The sequence below is a fragment of the Hyla sarda genome, chromosome 5 (genome assembly GCF_029499605.1).
Source record: "Hyla sarda isolate aHylSar1 chromosome 5, aHylSar1.hap1, whole genome shotgun sequence".
In the NCBI taxonomy this organism is placed as follows: domain Eukaryota; kingdom Metazoa; phylum Chordata; class Amphibia; order Anura; family Hylidae; genus Hyla; species Hyla sarda.
The window spans coordinates 254,778,515-254,798,905 of NC_079193.1; positions in this window are offsets into that span (position 1 = coordinate 254,778,515).

Genomic DNA, 20,391 nt, shown 5'->3' on the forward strand with positions numbered 1-20,391 from the left:
CAGCCGCCCACATCTATACATTATACAGGAGGATCACAGCGGGTGTCAGGAGTGACACTAGCTGCAATCTGTCTATTAATGCTGGCACTATAGCTCCCAGCATGGAGCAGAGTGTGCTCCATGTTGGGACCAGTAGTACCTGCAGTTAAGGACAGATCATAGCAGGTGACACTCCTGACACCCACTGCGATCCTCCTTCATCCCTGAGATGCGAAGCGGCTTTCTCCCACCCTCGCATGTCGGTTCTGTAAACCAGCCAGCCACTCATCATTCATATTTCCCGCTGAGAGCGGGGATTGGCTGCCACCATCCGGCCAATCCCCACTCTGGGTGGAAAATATGATTGAGTGATGTGAATTTCTATTCACATCACTGGCCGGCCTGTAGTATAGTGCAGAGATACGAGCGCTGTATAGAGCCACTCCACACACACACTACATTTTTATTATTGCCGGCTACATTTTTAGTGCTCTGCGATCCCTGTAAAAAAATTAATTAAAAATTCTGTTATAAAAAAACATAATTTCATTAAATAGGCACTGTTAGATATAAAAACTTATGATATATTGTAAAACATGCAAAACCAAAAGGTTTTGCAATTGCTTTCATTAGAAAATTTTCAGTATTTCATGCTGAAAAAGCCAGTCAAACTGCCCCCCCCCCCCCCTACCTTCTGGAATGCATTCAGTCCTTCTGTGAACACTGCTTCGTCCCGGACGTTTTGGAAGGGTGAGGGGCTGTACACACTGCAGACTCATGTGAAGAGAAGGGGAGGGGCAGCAAGACTGCTGCCGGGCTCTCACTGATGTCTGCTGTGTGAGAGAGGCAGAAACATTGCATTGCAGACGAAAAAGTAAGTGTCCCTGCATGTATGTGTGTGTGGATATATGTGTATGTGTGTATATCAGTGTGTCTATCTAATGTGTATGTGTAAGAATATATGAAGCCAGTGTGTGTGTGTGTGTGTGTGTGTGTGTGTAATAAAGGGGGACTACAATCATATGCCTTCAACTGTTGCAAAACTAAAACTCCCAGCATGCCTGCACAGCCAAATGGTGTGTGGGCATGCTGGGAGCTGTAGTTTTGCAACAGCTGGAGGTACCCTGGTTGGAAATTAAGCTAATTCTGAGAGAAATGTAGGTCATAGACACATAAAAAAGTACATGCAGATGATCAGGATGAGATACTAAGCAACATATAACAGTTTTGTTTTTTTGAGTGATCTGACGGGTACGCTTTCAATACATTTTTTCCAACACTACTGCATCCTTTTTTTTTTTTTGGTACCCAACAAATTTTGAAAAATACGCCAAAAGGGCCAAAAATGCAATTTCCACTCAAATGCAAAAACACCAGAAAAAAATGTCAGACGCAAGAAAGTGCACTGGCATTTTTTTCCACACAAAAAAACGCAGGGAAAAAAAACAAGTAGAAACTTAGCCTTACAGATGTCAAGCAGATGCACTTGCTGTCTCTCAGCCCATGAAGTAGAAGTTGCTCTCATAGAGTGAGCTCTCAATAGATGTGGAGGTTCCTTACTGTCCACACATAGGCTTCAGATGTGGCCATTTTAATTCACCGCCAAGGTATCTTTTAACGCCTTCATTCCTTTTCTTGCACCAGCGAAAAGGACAAATTTTCATTCTTCCGGAACTCTTGTACTGTAGACAGATAACATGACAGGGCTCCAAAGAATGGAAGCGCACCTCCTCTTCAGACCCTGGGTTAAGGTAGAACTCTGGAAGAACAGAGTCCCTGTTGATGTTGCATGTAGAAACCACTTTGGGAAGGTACTAAAGCACTGTTCTTAACCGCACTCCATCGGGCAAAATCTTTCAGAAGGGTTCTCGAGAGGATAAAGCCTGCAACTCACCTACTCTCTTAACACAAGTGATAGCTGTAGGAAACAAAACTTTATAGGACAACCAGCTCAAGTCTACTTCAGTCTGCGGCTCAAATGGAGGAAGAGTAAGTCTATTCATTACTAAAGACAAGTCCAAGACAGGAATAGGTGTGTGCACAGAAGGTCTCAGCTTTTTCAAGGTTTTAAAAAATATGGAAATAAGTGGATTACCCACAAAGAGACCATATGAGAGCGCATTAATAGCAGTCATGTGTACCTTAAGCATATTGGCCTTAAAGGGGTACTCTGATGGAAAACATTTTTTTTAAATCAACTGGTGCCAGAAAGTTAAACAGATTTGTAAAATACTTGTAAAATACCAGGAATTGTATCTTGGGCACTAACCACTATGACAAAATAAAAGCTCTCCACAGGTTACGTGTTAGATTTGATGTGTTCACAACCCACTTCAACAACTACTCCACTGGAAAACATTTATTTATTTATTTTTTCAAGTTAACTGGTGACAAAAAGTTAAACAGATTTGTAAATTACTTCTATTTAAAAACCTTAATCCTTCCAGTATTTATCAGCTGCTGTATTATCCATAGGAAGTTGCTTTATTTTTGAATTTCCTTTCTGTCTGACCACAGTGCTCTGCTGACACCTCTCTCAATGTCAGGAACTGTCCAAAGCAGGATAGGTTTGCTATGGGGATTTGCTCCAACTCTGGACAGTTCCTAAAATGGACAGAGGTGTCAGCAGAGAGCCGTGTGGTCAGACTGAAAGGAAATTAAAAAAGAAAACAACTTCCTGTGGAGCATACAGCAGCTGTAATTTACAAATCTGTTTAACTTTCTGTCTCCAGTTGATTAAAAAAATGTTTTCCAACGGAGTACTCCTATAAGTCATTTTTGATAGCCTTCTTGAAGAAATTGAAGAATAGAGTTCATGTCAGGAACTGTCCAGAGTAGAAGCAAATCCCCATAGAAAACCTCTCCTGCTCTGGACAGTTCCTGAAATGGACAGAGGTGTCAGCAGAGAGCACTGTGGTCATACAGAAAAGAAATTCAAAAAGAAAAGAACTTCCTCTGTATTATACAGCAGCTGATAAGTACTGGAAGGATTAAGATTCTTTAATAGAAATAATTTACAAATGTGTTTCAATTTCTGGTACCAGTTGATTTAAAAAACATGTTTTCCACCGGAGTACCCCTTTAACTGAGATCACCAGATTGTTCTGTTGTAGCCATGAAGAAAATTTCTTCCATTACTTGTTGTGCACTGAATTAGTAGAAGGTTTTCTTAATGAAAGCAAGTAGAAATGACTTCCTCTGACAGACCTTTTTGCTTTAATCTTTCCCGTTCAGATGCCATGCTGTAAGGTGTAGTCTGATGATCTATGGATGGTAAAAACCCTTTTGGAGAGGGTGATTCATATATAGGGGGAGTTTTCACCACATGCCCCTCGAACGTTGAAACAATGCTGGAAACTAGGCCCTTCGGGGCTAAAACGGGGCTATTAGAATTGCCGTTGGATTGTCCACCCTCAGCTTGGATAGGACCTGCGGAATCAGGGAGATGGGGGGAAACAAATAGATGAATTTTCCCTTCAAGTTCAGGGTAAATGCATTCCAAACCTGAGGCTTGTCTGACTTTAAGGCTGGGTTCACACTGCGGTATCTCCATGCAGAATTTCTGCCGGAGATCGAGCCGGTGGCACTAGGACAGTGCGGACTGCATTGCCATTCCCATAGATGGCAATGTATTTCTGAGCAGATCTTCCAAAAGATAAACCCAGAAATGCATTGCTGTCTATGGGGGCAGCAATGCAGTCCACTCAGTCCTAGCGCCGCCTGTGGGATCTCCTGCGGAAATTCCGCCCAGATATTCTGCAGTGTGAACCTAGCCCAAGGAACAAAATGTTGTCAACTTCTTTTTCTCTCTTTTCACCATTAAATCACAAGTTGGGGAACCCCATCTTTCTATGAGCATCTTGAAGTATATCGGATTTTGCGCCCATTCTGAAGGTGAAAGCATCTCCTGAGAAAATCTGCGGCTGCATTGTTTGATCCTTTTATGTGAACTGCTGATAGACTGTGAATAATTAGTTCTGTCCATGTCATAGTTTGTTTGCAAAGCATTTGAAGAGAACAACTGCGAGTACCTCCTTCTTTGTATGTATAAAATGTGGTTGTTGTATTGTCGGTCTGAATGAGCACTGACTTCTGATACAGGTAGGTTTCGCAGTGGCATAGGGCCAACTGAATGGCTTTCAATTCTCGGAAATTAGGCAACTTCTCCAATATTCCCTGAGGCCATTGCCCTTGAATCCAATGACTGCCCATGTGCGCAACCCAGCCTGTGCGTGAGGCATCTGTGGTGATGACTACTCTCTCTTGAAATAGAAATTCTTTCCCTTTTAGCAGGTTTTGTTTGTATGTCCACCAAAAGAGGCTTTTGCGAGTGCTGGCTGACAGACCCATACAAGCTGCAAGCGAGGCTGGCTGTTTGTCCCAAGAGTCCAGAATTTCCGCCTGAAGGTCCCTGATTTGGGCTTTTGCCAAAGGAACTGCATCTATTGAAGCTGTAAGGAGACCCAGCGTACTCATGACTATCTGAATGGAAATCTTGGGAGCATGGATGATATGATGGACTCTCTTCATTATCTGGGATACCTTGTGCTCTGGTAAAAATACCTTCATCATAGTAGAATATATTATCAATCCCAAGAACTGGATATTTGTGGTAGGGCTCAGTTCGGACTTTTGCAGATTTACAATGAAGCCAACTTTTTGCAGCATGGCTAAGGCAAGGTTCAGATGGATCTTCAGAATCTCTGGAGTTGGCACGGCAAACAGCCAGTCATCTAAGTATGGTATTATGTTTAACCTCCACAGTCCCAGAGCAGCTACAAAAATGATGACCACTTTTGTAAAAATTCCAAAGACCAAATGGGAGGGCTCTGAACTGAAAATGCATGGTCTGACCCGAAGTTCGAACCGCTACCCTGAGAAATCTCCTGGAAGATACATGGATTGGAATGTGTACGTACGCGTCTCTTAAATCTATGGACGCCATGACTTCTGAGGGATGAAGAATGCTGCGAACAGATCTTACAGTGTCCATCTTGAATTTCTCCTTTTGCAGATGATGGTTGAGGAACATTAGATCTATAATAAGACACCATTTGTATTCTGGCTTCGATACAGGAAAAACACGGGAATAAACTTCTATAAATTCTTTTCCTGGTGGAACTCTTTCTAGGAATTGTTTTAGAAGTGTCACAATACGAAGATCTTGAGCATCATTGACAAGAAACCTCTCTCTTGGAGGATGCCAAAAATTCTAGAGTATAACCTTCTATTACAATCTTTAACACCCAAGTGTCTGTAGTGATGTTTTCCCAAGCAGGCGTAAAAGCTTGAAGTCTTGCGCCTACAGCAAGAGCAGGCCTGACGTCAGAACTCAGCTTTCTGTGTTGTGGCTTCTGGTTACTTTTTCTTTCCTTTCTCCTGGAAGCGGTTGCAATAACGTCTAGTTGATTTCTCCTGGGCATTTCGCCCACGAAAGGATATTCTTCTTCTTTGACCACAAAAACGATCTATACTTGAATGATTGAGACAGAGAGAGGGCCTTATCTTTCTTATTTTCTTTTAGAATCTTGTCTAGTTTGGATCCTATCATTCTACTTGGCTCGAATGGCAAAGAACAGAAATTAAACTTTGAACAAGAATCTCCAGACCATGGTTTCAGTTAAATAGCTCTTCTAGTGGAATACGCCAACGCCATGTTTTTGGCTGCTACTTTTATGACATCCAGGAGAAAATCAAATAAAATTCTGCTGCTGACTTCAAAGAAGACATTTGTTCAAGCAGCTCTTGATGGGACACCCTTTCTTGGATATCAGAGGGTAATTCCCTCAGCCATACTCACAACCGGAACTGCAGACTAGGCTGTAATGAGACTTCTTCAAAAATGTATCGGCCTTGTGATCCAGAGAATCTTTCAAGGTAGCAGAATAATCAGATGGAAAAAATGATCTCTTCGATGATTTAGCAATAGCAGGATCAACACTGGCAGGAAATTCCCATTTTTCAGAAGCTGCAGGATTTAGCCTATATAGAGACTTTCATCTTGGACCCAGATCTAAACATCTGTCAGGTTCCTCACATTCTATTTCCATCACAGAATGTAATACTGGATGCGCAGGAAGAACACTAGATCTCTTTTTGGTAAAGTAGAACAAATTTTATTTATCTTTTTCTGTCTCCTACTCTTCCTTAGCTTTCAGACACTTTTTTAAACGCTTCACAACTTTTCCGCTGAATCTTTCTTCAGAAGATAGAATTCTTCCATAATGGAATCCGAATCAGAAGATTCTACAGAGTAAGAAGAAGAAAAAGAGAAGCTGATGAAAGAAAAGTTAACCCCACCTGATAATAATGATGATGATGATGGCGATGATGGTCATCTTACTTTTTTCTGGACCAATTTCAAAGACGGAAACTGCATATGATCTTTGACCCAGGAAAAACATTTCTTTGCTTCCTTAGAATAACACTCATAACAAATATTGGACGTGACGTTACTTTTCAAAGGCTGTAAACATCTGATACACAATTTTGGTGCAGGATTAGAACAAGAGGACTGTAGGTTATACAGGCATACGTGGCAATAAGCTCCTTGTTGGCCATCAGGCATAGGGAGCTTGCAAGCTGCACAGCTGTGGTGCTTACGCTTTTGCTTTCTTTTGCCAGAACTGCTGAGGCTCATGGGAACTCAAAACACATGGGAAACACCGAACTTCTGGCTGGCACATAGCGCAGAAAGGAGCGCGCCCGCGCTCACGCTTAATACAGAAGACCACAGCAGGACTATGGAGCACCGACTCCAAGTAAGCATTGCTCTCCGGCACCCCATGCTGTAGGGGGGGGGGGGAATGCAGAACAGGCTACAGCACAGCCCCACATGAGAGGGACACCCCTAGAGCCCAAACACTGCACAGGCAAACAGGGGCTGCAAGTATACTCACAAAAACTTGCAGTCAGCCAGGCAAACGCACTGGACAATAGACAGGCGACTCTTACCAGGACAACGCAAAGGCAGGGAAGAACCCACAATACTCTATAACTAGGTCTAAACCAGGATAACCACTGGCAACAAACGTTGTGACCTGAACAACGCAAGGCCAAAATTACTTTTTTAATCCAGGTGGGCGACAGGTAAGGAAGCACCTGTCAGGAGTTCAGGACTGAAAAAAAACAACAGATTGTGCTTTGTCTCTAGGTTACCTATCCTTAGCTATTGTTGATTGTTTAATTACTAATTATTCTAGGTGGGCGATCCTATAGAGGAATCAGTGGGACTGGGAATATCCCTTCTGTGCTGCCGATAGGACGAAGAAGAAAAATTGAGTATTGGCTGTGCATAGGCACTGCCACTCTATTTATTCAGGGGACAATTGACCACTTTTCTCAGGATTGGTGGTACTGCCAAAAGTTTGACTCACAGATTATCTTGTTATTCACTATCCTGTAGATAGGTGATAAGTCTTTTAAATGGGCACTGTCAGATCCCAAAAAAAATTATATGTTGTACATTTTGGCAAAACATTAACTTTTCTAATATACTTTATAAGAAAATGTTATTTCCTTTTTATAGAAATAATGGCTTATGAAATCAAGGCTTTGTCCAAGCTGAAGCACAGGCATAGAGAAAGTCCAACAAGTGAGCGTGGGCTAGCACTTCTCTGTGCTCTCTCCTGTCTGATAGTACTACTCTGTCCTCTCTCCTGTCTGACAGTACTCCTGTGTACTCTCACCTGTCTGATAGGACGCCTCTGCGCTCTCTCCTGTCTGATAGTACAAAATTTTGACATGTCACTAAGACATGCGAGACGTTTATTTAAAATGACCCCTTAATACAATGTACACACCTTGAACTAGGGATCGACCGATGATCGGTTTGGCCGATATTATAGGCCGATATACACGATTTTCTAAGTTATCGGTATCGGCAATTACCTTGCCGATAATGCCGATAATGTGGGCGCTTTAAATCAATGAACTGCAGCGGCTATTGCGGGGCCAGAGACTGCCGCCGCCGCCCGCTTCTCTCCCCCTGCCTGTCCTATGGTCCCAAGTCCAACCACTGCCGCTGCCCGATTGCCTCCCCTCTGGCCGGAGACCGCCACCGCTCAATTGCCTCCCCCATCCCCGGTTTTATAATTACCTGTTCCCGGGGTCCGCGCTACTTCTGGCTCCGGCGGCGTCCTGAGCTGTCACTGTGCGCCGGGGATGTCGCATTGAGGACGTCACTCGTCATTGCACAGCACACAGCAACAGCACAGGACGCCGCAGGAGCCGCAGGAGCCGGGAACAGGTAATTATAATTATATCCCCAGGCCGGTGAGTCTGTTCATGGTGAAGGCCAGGCTGGTGAACTCCCATGTACTCCTCCGGTGTCCATGTACAGCATGCTCCAGCCGCAGGGCAGCAGAGTGCAGGGCCGGGGCAGGGCTGCGGAGGGGGGGCTGGGGCTCAACTCACTCAGCAGCTTCTCCATCTCCATTGTGCAAAGCGGCGGGGTTGAACTCAGCACAGCAGCGAGGGTGGTTGGACACACACACGGCGGGCAGCGGCGGTGGTTGGACTCAGGACCCCAGGACAGGCAGGGGGAGAGAAGTGGGTGGTGGCGGCGGTCTCTGGCCTCACAAAAGGTGCTGCAGTTCATTGATACAAAGCGTCCGGGGGGGGAATTAAAATGCACAGAATATCGGTATAAGTTATCGGTCAATCCCTACCTTGAACCCTTGAAAAAAAAATAAAAAAAGTGATAGACTACGTATACCTTAAAATATTGAAAAAAAACTATTCTGCCAAAATATTCCATAAAGGGAGGGGGCATGACATGACATGATGAGGGGGGCGTGGCATTACGTCATGTCTCCAGTCCCGAAAACTTCCAGTTTCTAAGCCTGGAGACGCAGCTCTGCACATAATGCGGGTGCTGCAGGGAGATCGCGGGGGTCCCAGCCAGAATACCCCTTTAAAGAAAGTACAACATGTTCTGCAAAAATCAAAGCTTCATACACCTATGTCATTTAAATAAAAAAAATGTATGCAATGTTGAGAGTGAGAAAAAAGCAATCTCCTACATTATTAAAACATCATTCTCCATACATAGCACATTTAATGTGTTCTCCTGCACTACTGATCTTTAATCCTGAACTTTGAGAAAATGTAGTATTTCTTTTTCAATTTAATAAAGAGGTCTACTGATCACTATTTTGTACTTTTGGGCTATGTAGACAGCAAATATAATCTTAGCATTGTGATAATATAGGTACATGTTAGATGTATTTGCATGTTGCTGGTTTAAGAATTTTCTTGGGGCCTCTGAGCAGGGAGGTTTGTCAATCAAGCATTCCCTCAATCTCTAGCACACCATTGCCTTGTTAGATCACCAATGCAGAGAGCAAAGGGAATAAAGGAGGATTAGACTGTGCAAAATCCTGTTCTACACATAAAGATATTGCACAAAGAGCAGATGTAAGAAAGAACAAATCAAGTACACCACTGATACATCTAAACACAATCGTGTTCTAGACAAGAGGCTTTTCCTATGATTGTAGTAGGCTGATATAAAAGATGCCAGGGTATAAGAACATGTATTCCTGTTCTATACTCATCCTGTATACAGTGAGCAGTTTCATTATAGTGAAGCAGTGGACTTTGATGATTAAACATTTGTATTGCTGGGACTCCCATATGTGCTGAGCTGTGTACGTCAATGTCAGATACTGCGCAATGTAATTCTGACTCACAACACATGTGGGGATCCTTGCCTTTCATATAGTGATGCAAGTTTTCTCCACCAATACCTATCAATCTAAATTTTTCAGTGACGCAAGAGCAGCAGTTCATTAGACGTCTATATTCTGTTCCAAAAGTTTGTTCATTATTATTATGGATACTTCATTTGCTATGAATACTGCAATGATCATTCATTAAACATTTCAGTGGTGTTCAGCAATTACAATAAAGACCTCCCTATGGGCTAGTTAATGATGTACTTCAAGGCAAGATGGTAAAAACTTTTCAAGCTTTAAAAGTAGGAAAAAATATTTTCTGACTGCAAGATTCCAATAGTCACAGGAGCTATGTTAAAGGGGTACTCTGCCCCTAGACATCTTATCCCCTATCCAAAGGATAGGGAATAAGATGTCAGATCGCCGTGGTCCCGCTGCTGGGGACCCCTGGGATCCCCGCTGCGGCACCGCGCTATCATTACAGCACAGAGCGAGTTCGCTCTGTGCGTAATGACGGGCGATACAGGGGCCGGAGCATTGTTACGTCACAGCTCCGCCCCTCGTGACATCACGGCCCGCCCCTTTCAATACAAGTCTATGGGAGTCCCATAGACTTGCATTAAGGGGACGGGCCGTGATTTCACGAGGGGTGGCGCCATGACGTCACGCTGCTCCGTCCCCTGTATCGCCCGTCATTACGCACAGAGCGAACTCGCTCTGTGCTGTAATGATAGCGCGGTGCCGCAGCGGGGATCCCGGGGCTCCCCAGCAGCGGGACCGCAGCGATCTGACATCTTATCCCCTATCCTTTGGATAGGGGATAAGATGTCTAGGGGCAGAGTACCCCTTTAAGGATTGGCTCTGGTTAGGCCTTGAATGTGAGTGACTGCCGCTGTCCAAATTAGTATATGCTGAGTGTCAACACAAGAAATGAATACCAGACAAAAGTTTGGTACAAATCTCCTTCTCAGCAGAGGTTTTAGCTCACAATGGCTAATGAGTTCCGTTTTATTCAAGGAAGACAATTGTTATATATGGTTATCAAAAAGGGGAGGTTGTTTATCACATAAAAATCATTGTGTTATTATTTGATTGGTTAAGTACATACGATCATGTAAGCATTTATTAATAATAGTCAGCTGTAATGTGATGCAAAGTCATATGCCGTTATATGATGCAAGTTTTCCTGTTCATCAGAAGATTCCAGATGTATCCATTATTTTGCACCGATTGCATATTTTTCAGTCTGATGTTTTTTTTGTTATTTCTGCTTTCCTGGACACTGTAAATCTTCCTTTCTTGCTTCTTGGATATTGTCCCAGAGAGCAGGTTTCCATCTTGGTTACAAGCAAATAGCAAGCTGATATATCTCATAAGGATTATAATGTTTTTCTGCAGCACTTGATTAGCATTAGCATGTGTATCTATTTTTAATATATTGATCAGCAATCAAAATCAGCTATGCTGAGTCCTATTCACCCAGGCATTTGATGTTATGTCTCGTATTTAACCCCTTAAGGACCGGAGGTTTTTCCGTTTTTGCATTTTCGTTTTTTGCTCCTTGCCTTTAAAAAATCATAACTCTTTCAAATTTACACCTAAAAATCCATATGATGGCTTATTTTTTGCGCTACCAATTCTACTTTGTAATGACGTCAGTCATTTTGCCCAAAAATCTATGGTGAAGCGGGAAAAAAAATCATTGTGCGACAAAATTGAAAAAAAAACGCTGTTTTGTAACTTTTGGGGCTTCCGTTTCTACGTAGTACATTTTTCGGTAAAAATTACACGTGATATGTATTCTGTAGGTCCATACGATTAAAATGATACCCTACTTATATAGGTTTGATTTTGTCGGACTTCTGGAAAAAATCATAACTACATGCAGGAAAATTAATACGTTTAAAATTGTCATCTTCTGACCCCTATAACTTTTTTATTTTTCCGTGTATGGGGCGGTATGAGGGCTCATTTTTTACGCCGTGATCTGAAGTTTTTAACGATACCATTTTTGCATTGATAGGACTTATTGATCACTTTTTATTCATTTTTAAATGATATAAAAAGTGACCAAAAATGCACTATTTTGGACTTTGGAATTTTTTTGCGCGCACGCCATTGACCGAGCGGTTTAATTAATGATATATTTTTATAATTCGGACATTTCCGCACGCGGTGATACCACATATGTTTATTTTTATTTTTATTTACACTGTGTTTTTTTTTATTGGAAAAGGGGGGTGATTCAAACTTTTAATAGGGGAGGAGTTAAATGATCTTTATTAACTTTTTTTTTTCACTTTTTTTTTGCAGTGTTATAGGTCCCATAGGGACCTATAACACTGCACACACTGATCTTCTATGTTGATCACTGGTTTCTCATAAGAAACCAGTGATCAACGATTCTGCCGCATGACTGCTCATGCCTGGATCTCAGGCACTGAGCAGTCATTCGGCGATCGGACAGCGAGGAGGCAGGAAGGGGCCCTCCCGCTGTCCTGTCAGCTGTTCGGGATGCCGCGATTAGCCGCGGCTATCCCGAACAGCTCGACTGAGCTAGTCGGGAACTTTCACTTTCACTTTTAGCCGCGCGGCTCAGCTCTGAGCACGCGGCTAAAGGGTTAATAGCGCGCGGCGCCGCGATCGGCACTGCGCGCTATTAGAGGCGGGTCCCGGCTTCACTATGACGCCGGGCCCGCCATGATATGACGCGGGGTTACTGTGTAACCCCGCGTTATATCAGAAGAGCAGGACCAAGGACGTACCGGTACGTCCTTGGTCCTTAAGGGGTTAATTTTAGATTTAATGAAATCCATATACAGTGGTCCCTCAACATACGATGGTAATCCGTTCCAAACGGACCATCGTTTGTTGAAACCATCATATGTTGAGGGATCCGTGCAATGTAAAGTATAGGACAGTGGTCTTCAACCTGCGGACATCCAGATGTTACAAAACTACAACACCCAGTCCGCAGGTTGTAGACCACTGTTAGAGAAAGTTGTCCTCACCTGTCCCCGCCGCTCCGGACCGTCACCGCTCGTCACCGCTGCCCGGGATGTTGCCGTCCATCGGTGTCACCGCGCCCCCGAGGTGTCCCCGACGCTCCGGCAAGGCCTCTGCTTCCAACCACACTCTCCATCACCGCCATCACGTCGCTACGCACGCCGCTCCTATTGGATGACGGGACGGCGTGCGCAGCGACGTGATGACGTCGATGGAGAGCGCAGACGACGCAGAGGATCCCGAAGAGGACGCGCCAGAGCCCCGAGGACAGGTGAATGACCATCACCGGAGCCCACGGGGCACCGTATATGGCTATCTGGCATCGTATGTTGATGCTGACTTCAACATGCGATGGACTCTGAAAGGCCATCGCATGTTGAAATTATCGTATGTCGGGGCCATCGTAGGTCGAGGGGTCACTGTACAGTATGCCTGTAGAGGAGATATCACATGTTTATTTTAGTTATTAATTCTTTTATTTCTGAAAATTTTCTTGAGGCAACTATAATGGAGACATACACATTCTGCAGTATTGTATATTTTAACAGAGCAGCAGGTTTTGTATGCTTTATGGCTGCCGAAATGACTGTGTCAGTTTACAGAAAAATGTCATAGGGGTTTGTTCTTTATCACGTCCTGAAGTTCCTTCATTCAGTGATCAAGGAATGACGGTGCTGCATACTGAAAACGATCTGTATGTATAGTGTTGTTATCTATTAAATTCCCTGCCTTTTTTTAAGTAATTCTGATCCTGGCCCAATCTTCATTGGGGTTGTCCAGGGATATATTTAAAAACAAACAAACATGGTTGGAGGTGCATTAAACATAAAAACAAGTTATACTCACCTAGCCCAGTCCCCGTAGCTGCCGTTCTGCCATCTCCCAGTCCCCACTTGTCACTACTTCTTCCTGGTACTGAGATGAGCCATCTGGCAGCTGTGGGGGAATCTAAAGACATCTGGGCTTCTACCTTTATATAAGCTCCTATTATTGTCACACAATGTACAGAACCATGCAATACAACTCAACTCACCCATTTAAATGGCAGGATAATAGTTGTGAAACATTCATAGGCACACAGATAGCTGGGGTGTTCAAAAAGTAAACAAACTATAAAAAAAAACATGACTTGGCTCTCAAGATAACAACTGATAAAATAAACTATTGCACCTGAAAGGATGACCTATTACTGTTAGAGTGTGAAATGCCTACTGAATGGCTGCCACCTATATCGGCAATAGTGTTGCTCGCGAATATTCGCAATTCGAATATTATTCGCGAATATCGCATATTCGCGAATTCGCGAATTTCGCGAATATAGCGCTATATATTCGTAATTACGAATATTCGTTTTTTTTTTTTTTTGTTTTTTTTTCTTCACAGTACACATCACAGTGATCACCCCTCTCTGCTTCCAGCTTGTGTGGTGTAAAGAAGGCTGTAATACTACTGTGTGAGACTGGCGTGCGAAAATTCGCATATACGAAAATTAACATATGCTAATTTTCGCATATGCGAATTTCCACATATGCTAATTTTCGCATGCGCGTATTTTCGCATACGCGAAAATAAAACGAGAATATACCGAATATGCGAATATTCGCGAATATATGACGAATATTCGTCCATATATTCGCGAATATTCGCGAATTCGAATATGGCTTATGCCGCTCAACACTAATCGGCAATAAAATCTCAACTAGAGATGAGCGAATCTAAGCTGACGAATACGAATTCGTAATGAATTTCATGAAAAATGTGATTTGCAATGAATGCGAATATCGCTGTGATTCTATTGCGCGAATCAACTCCATTTAGTGCGTTCCAGGCTCCAGGGCATCTAAAATGGCGGATCCACATGTGAGGACATGGAGCAAGGAACTCTGGGAAAGCGGGAAGGCAGGTAGGCGGGATGAACCTGAATCACATGCAGGATGCAGCCTATCAGCAGACAGTCACTGCTGTGATGTCACAGCCCTATATAATCAACAGCCATATTCCAGATCGTCACTTTATCCTTTCACTGCAGAGAGATAGGACGGACGTCCTGTGTGTGTCACACAGAAAAGCTTTTTCCAGCAGCGTTTCACCTCCTAGTCACATCAGTGTTCTGGTGGACAGAGAGCAGTGCGTTTTTGCACAGAAAAGTTTTTTTACTGAAGCCATTAACCTCCCAGTTACTTTCTACAGTATTGTATTACAGAGAGGGGCAGAGAGCTGTGTGTTGCCTCATCTGGCTCATCTTGATGAGCCTTAAGAGGATGGAGGAATAATTTTTCAGAGCAATTCTGTCTTTTTTTCCACAACAAATGGTCTGCTGGTTATATTAGTCTGTAGATGGTATAATACGCAGCAGTCCATTCCTAATAGTCTTTGAAAGAGTGAAATTTTGGGTTTAGTACACAGCGACTGTGTACTGCTGGTGTTGTGCAAAAATAAGTATTTTTTAAAGCGTACTGTAGCGCATTTTTCTTCCCTCATAAGTGCATACCACATAAGTAGTGTACAATTTTGTACCTTTTAATCAGTCAAGGGCCTACATATTGTGAAAGTCCAGGCAAAAGTAATCACCAGCTGGTGTTTTACTCCAATACGTTTTATTTAAACATACTGTAGCGCATTTCTCTGCCCTCATAAGTGCATACCACATACCTACATCTAAGTAGTGTACAATTTTGTACCTGTAAATCTGTCAATGGCCTACATACTGTGAAAGTCCAGGCAAAAGCAATCACCGGCTGATGTTTTACTCCAATACGTTTTTTTTTAAGTTTACTGTAGCGCATTTTTCTGCCCTCATAAGTGCATACCACATACCTACATCTAAGTAGTGTACAATTTTGTATCTCTTAATATATCAAGGGCCTACATACTGTGAAGGTCCAGGCAAAAGTAATCACCGGCTGGTGTTTTACTCCAATACATTTTTTTTAATCGTACTGTAGCGCATTTTTCTGCCCTCATAAGTGCATACCACATACCTACATCTAAGTAGTGTACAATTTTGTACCTCTTAATCTATCAAGGGCCTACATACTCTGAAGGTCCAGGCAAAAGTAATCACCGGCTGGTGTTTTACTCCAATACATTTTTTTTATCGTACTGTAGCGCATTTTTCTGCCGTCATAAGTGCATACCTACATCTAAGTAGTGTACTATTTTGTACCTGTTAATCTGTCAAGGACCAACATACTGTGAAAGTCCAGGCAAAAGTACTCACCCGCTGCTGTTCTAGACAAATACTGTTTTAAGCGCAGTGAAGCGTATTGTACTCCCCTCATATACACACTAAGTATGTCAGGCAGAGAAGTTCCAGGACGTGCTCAGAGGAGTGGCAGAGGCCTAAATTCATCAGGCGCAGGCAGAGTTCATAGCAGACTAGGGGCGAGTGGCAGCATGAGTCACAGCGAGAGGCCTGAGCTCCCGATATCGGCTAGCGGTCGCGTCTTGACCAGCAACCCATCTGCCATCATCGATTGGTTAACACTGTCATCCACTTCATCACAAGGGATGTATCTGTGTTCCTCAGACACAACCCTCAGTTGACATGCCCTGGGAGCAGTCCCTGTCCTCCCATTGCCTCTGTCCTATGCTTTCCCTCCCCGAAGGAAGTATCTTATGTTGTGGGTTCAGCTCTACTATTCAGTGAGGACGATCTAAAAGAGTACAGTCAGTAGCTACTGCCCAGCCAAGAAGTGGAAGAGACATCCTCCGCTTCCTCCGCTAGACGGGCAAGTAGTGATGAGGAGAGTGATGTGGGAAGCGGTGTTGCCAGCGTTCAGGGTCCTGAAGCAGACACTGTTGAGGAACCTGAGGAGGACATCAGTGATGTGCAGACACTTGTTGATGAGGTTGATGAAGCCGATCGCAATTGGGAGCCGGGTGCAGAAGGGGCTTCATTATCATCAGGAGAAGAGGGTTGCAGGTTGCCCGTGAGGCAGCAGCTGAGCCAACAAGATGGTAGCATGGTTGGCAGTCAGCATGGTGGCAGAAGTGGAAATTCTGGAGCCAAAAGTGCCCGGGGGAGACCACCTGCTTTGCGACAGCCTACCTTCCCCGGAGGTAGTGGAACAGGGGTTCCTTGTAGACGGCGGCAGTAGCAGTCAATTAGTGCGGACTGTTGGTGGGAAAATCAGCAGTTTTTCATCAAGCATCCGGAGGAGGTTAACATAGCCACATGCAGGATATGTCGGCAAAAGGTGAAGCGTAGCCAGGGTCCCAATGGTGGCACCACGGCCCTGTGCCAACATATGCTGAGCCACCATAAAGCGGCCTGGGAGAACCATGGCTCAGATGTAGTGGTCCAGCCTGCTGCATCACGCAGTGGCATGCCGCTCCCTCTTTCAGCCAGCCAAGTCTCCGCCACCTCAGCCAAAGGGAGCTGTGTGTCATACCCTCCTTCTGTCGCTCCAGATGCTCCTGCCCATCCAACTTTTAGTCAGTCATTCTGCCAACAATCCATGAACGAAGCCATGTCTAAGAGACAACAGTATGCGCCCACTCATCCAACGGCACATAAGCTGAATGTGCTCCTGTCCAAGTTGCTGGTGCTGCAGTCCCTCGCTTTTCAAGTGGTGGACTCTGCACCTTTCAGAGAACTGATGGCTTGTGCCGAGCCGAGGTGGAGAGTGCCAAGCCATCATTTCTTTGCGAAGAAGGCAGTACCAGCCATGCATAATTTTGTGGACGAGAAGGTGGGCCAGTCCTTGAGCCTGTCGGTGTGTACCAAAGATATTTTTGGCTTCTGAGGAAAGCAGCAGTAAGCCGTGAAACGCATATAGCCTCTAATTCTAATCATTATTTGAGATATTCCATCTATACCTCTATTCTTGACAGCGCTGGAGCACCGCACCTGTACGCCCACTGTGCGGCTGGCGCGCAATTCACACGGGGGACGCTGACCGCTCACCTCCCTCTGTTGCACGGAGTGCAGTTCTCCAACTGCCCCAAGAGACATACCGGCTGGACCAATTGCCGGGTCCCCAGATTCTATTGCTGGGTCTGCCGCTGCCACCGCTGCCGCTGCCACTGCTGCCACTTTAAAGGCCGGATGCTAAACCGAGCCACTGAGATTACCCGTTACCACTAGCTACATCTGCTATCGTAAGAAGGTCAAGCGCAGGACCGTACCAGCACAGTTTCCCATATCCACGGAGCACGCCACTCTGAGGGAGACTCACTGCATCCACTACGGTAACATCTGAAAACAAGGTATCAAAAACTATACTATATAATTAATTCCACAGTGGACTGTAGGCAACATCCAATCAGCGGCATCTTTCTCTGAAAAGTCGGCAGCTATAAGTGAACTACATTGAACTTTGTTACAGTTGTAGCCAATGGCTATCCTCCTGGCTACAACTGTTAAAATTGAACTCTATTGAACTCTGCTGCTACTGAACTCTGAAACAGGTTCTAGTACCATTTTCCTTTATGATGGACTAATATCTCTCTAATTTTAGCTGTTGTTATTTATTGCTTGGTATACCTGGAGCAAGGGCCCTGCCCAGATATACATCAATTTTATTGTATAAATTGTTACATTCAATGTATTCATTTCTCAGGTTCGTCTTCCTTGTCATATCTCCTGTGTGCCGTCGCTCTGTGTGCGGACCTGAAATTCCACGCGTGTGTCTATTTTGATATACGTGTGGGTGGGCTGCTGTGCGCATAGAGTGACATACATACTGTGTGTATATATATTTATGTGCGGTCCATCTCTGGCTCGGCACTCGTACATATTTGATCATTACAATTTATTATTAATCTTATATAGATATATATACATTTATTATTGACCACATTATTTATTCTACTTTCTTTCCATTTCTCATTTTTCTATTTTCCTACTCCTTCTTTTCCTGCTATCCCTAGAGGACTGGTATACATTCTTTGTATTTCTTTGTTGCCACCTCCAGACTGGGTCGTTCTGCCACTATATGGTCTCCTCGTGCTGCCGCCAATTCCAGGCTGTGTCATTCTGACAGATTATGGTCTCCTCATGCTGCTTCCACCTCTAGGCTCTGTCATTGTGTCGTCATGTGACTACTTCTTATATTGGGTTTTGTGGTCATAGAGTATTAGTTCAAAGGGACATTAAACTTAAGAATCTAATGTTAATCTTAAATTAAAATTTTAAGAAATTGATGTAATATTTTCAAGACTGAGGCCCTATGGTCGTCGACGTCATATTACCTGTGGAATTATCACAAGAATCCAATGAAACAGCTTGGAGCGATAACAATGAACCATAACTGATTAAATGAAACATTCACACTTTCATAGTCAGGGGGAGCTGAGAGGCAGGGGTTGGAACAGGTGGTATCTTGCCTGGCGGAGGAATCTCTTTATCCTCTTCAATTTTGACACCATATATCTGCAGTGTGATTCTAATAGCAATGCCTGTAATCTGCATGTCATACTGAATAACACTATTATTTCACTAACATAGCACACTCCCTATGCGTGTTAGGACAAGGTAAAGTGCTCTACACCCCTATTGAGGCTCTCACTAGGCCAGAAATTGCCGTTTTTAATAGCGATTCGACGAGAAAATATTCGACCCGAACCAAATTTTTTCGAAAAATTCGGCGAATCAGCCAATTTGAATTTTTATAAAGTTCGCTCATCTCTCATCTCAACATACCCAGCATAGATACAAGCATAAATATTTTTTTTAATCAATGTATATGTTAAAAGTACATTCAGTAATTATATTTGACAAAACCGATATCAATTCTTTACTGGATCGACTTTACAGGGCCCTTGTGGGTATGATCTCACATACATAGACATCATAATAAGTGATAACACATATATGTGACATAAAGAGTTACCGTATTTATCTTTTTACCAAGGATATTTGGGTAAAAAAAGTTTTTTACCCAAATATCCATGAAAAAATGAGGGTGCGTGTGTGCGCGTGTATACCCCGATATACCCCCAGGAAAGGCAGGGGGAGAGAGGCCGTCGCTGCCCGCTTCTCTCCCCCTGCCTTTCCTGGGGTCTAGAGCGCTGCTGTCGGCCCTTTTCACCCCCTGGTTATCGGCGCCGCTGCCCGTTCTGTCCCCCTGACTATCGGTGCCGGCGCCGATTGCCAGGGAGAGAGAAGCGGCGCCGACAGCCAGGGGGAGAGAAGGGGCAGCGGCACCCATTGCCGGCGCCGCTGCCCCGTTGCCTCGCCCCATCCCCGGTGGCATAATTACCTGAGTCCGGTCCGCGCTGCTCTAGGCCTCCGTCGTGCGTCCCCGGCGTCATTGCTATGCGCTGAACGGCGCGGCGCATGACGTCAGAGCGCCGCGCCGTGCATAGCAACGACGCTGGGGACGCACGACGGAGGCCTGGAGCAGCGCGGACCGGACTCAGGTAATTATGCCACCGGGGATGGGGGGAGGCAACGGGGCAGCGGCGCCGGCAATGGGTGCCGCTGCCCCTTCTCTCCCCCTGGCTGTCGGCGCCGCTTCTCTCTCCCTGGCAATCGGCGCCGGCACCGATAGTCAGGGGGACAGAACGGGCAGCGGCGCCGATAACCAGGGGGTGAAAAGGGCCGACAGCAGCGCTCTAGACCCCAGGAAAGGCAGGGGGAGAGAAGCGGGCAGCGACGGCCTCTCTCCCCCTGCCTTTCCTGGGGGTGTATCGGCGTATAACACGCACACAGACTTTAGGCTAAAAATTTTAGCCTAAAAAGTGCGTGTTATACGCCGAAAAATACGGTATATAATGATGTCTC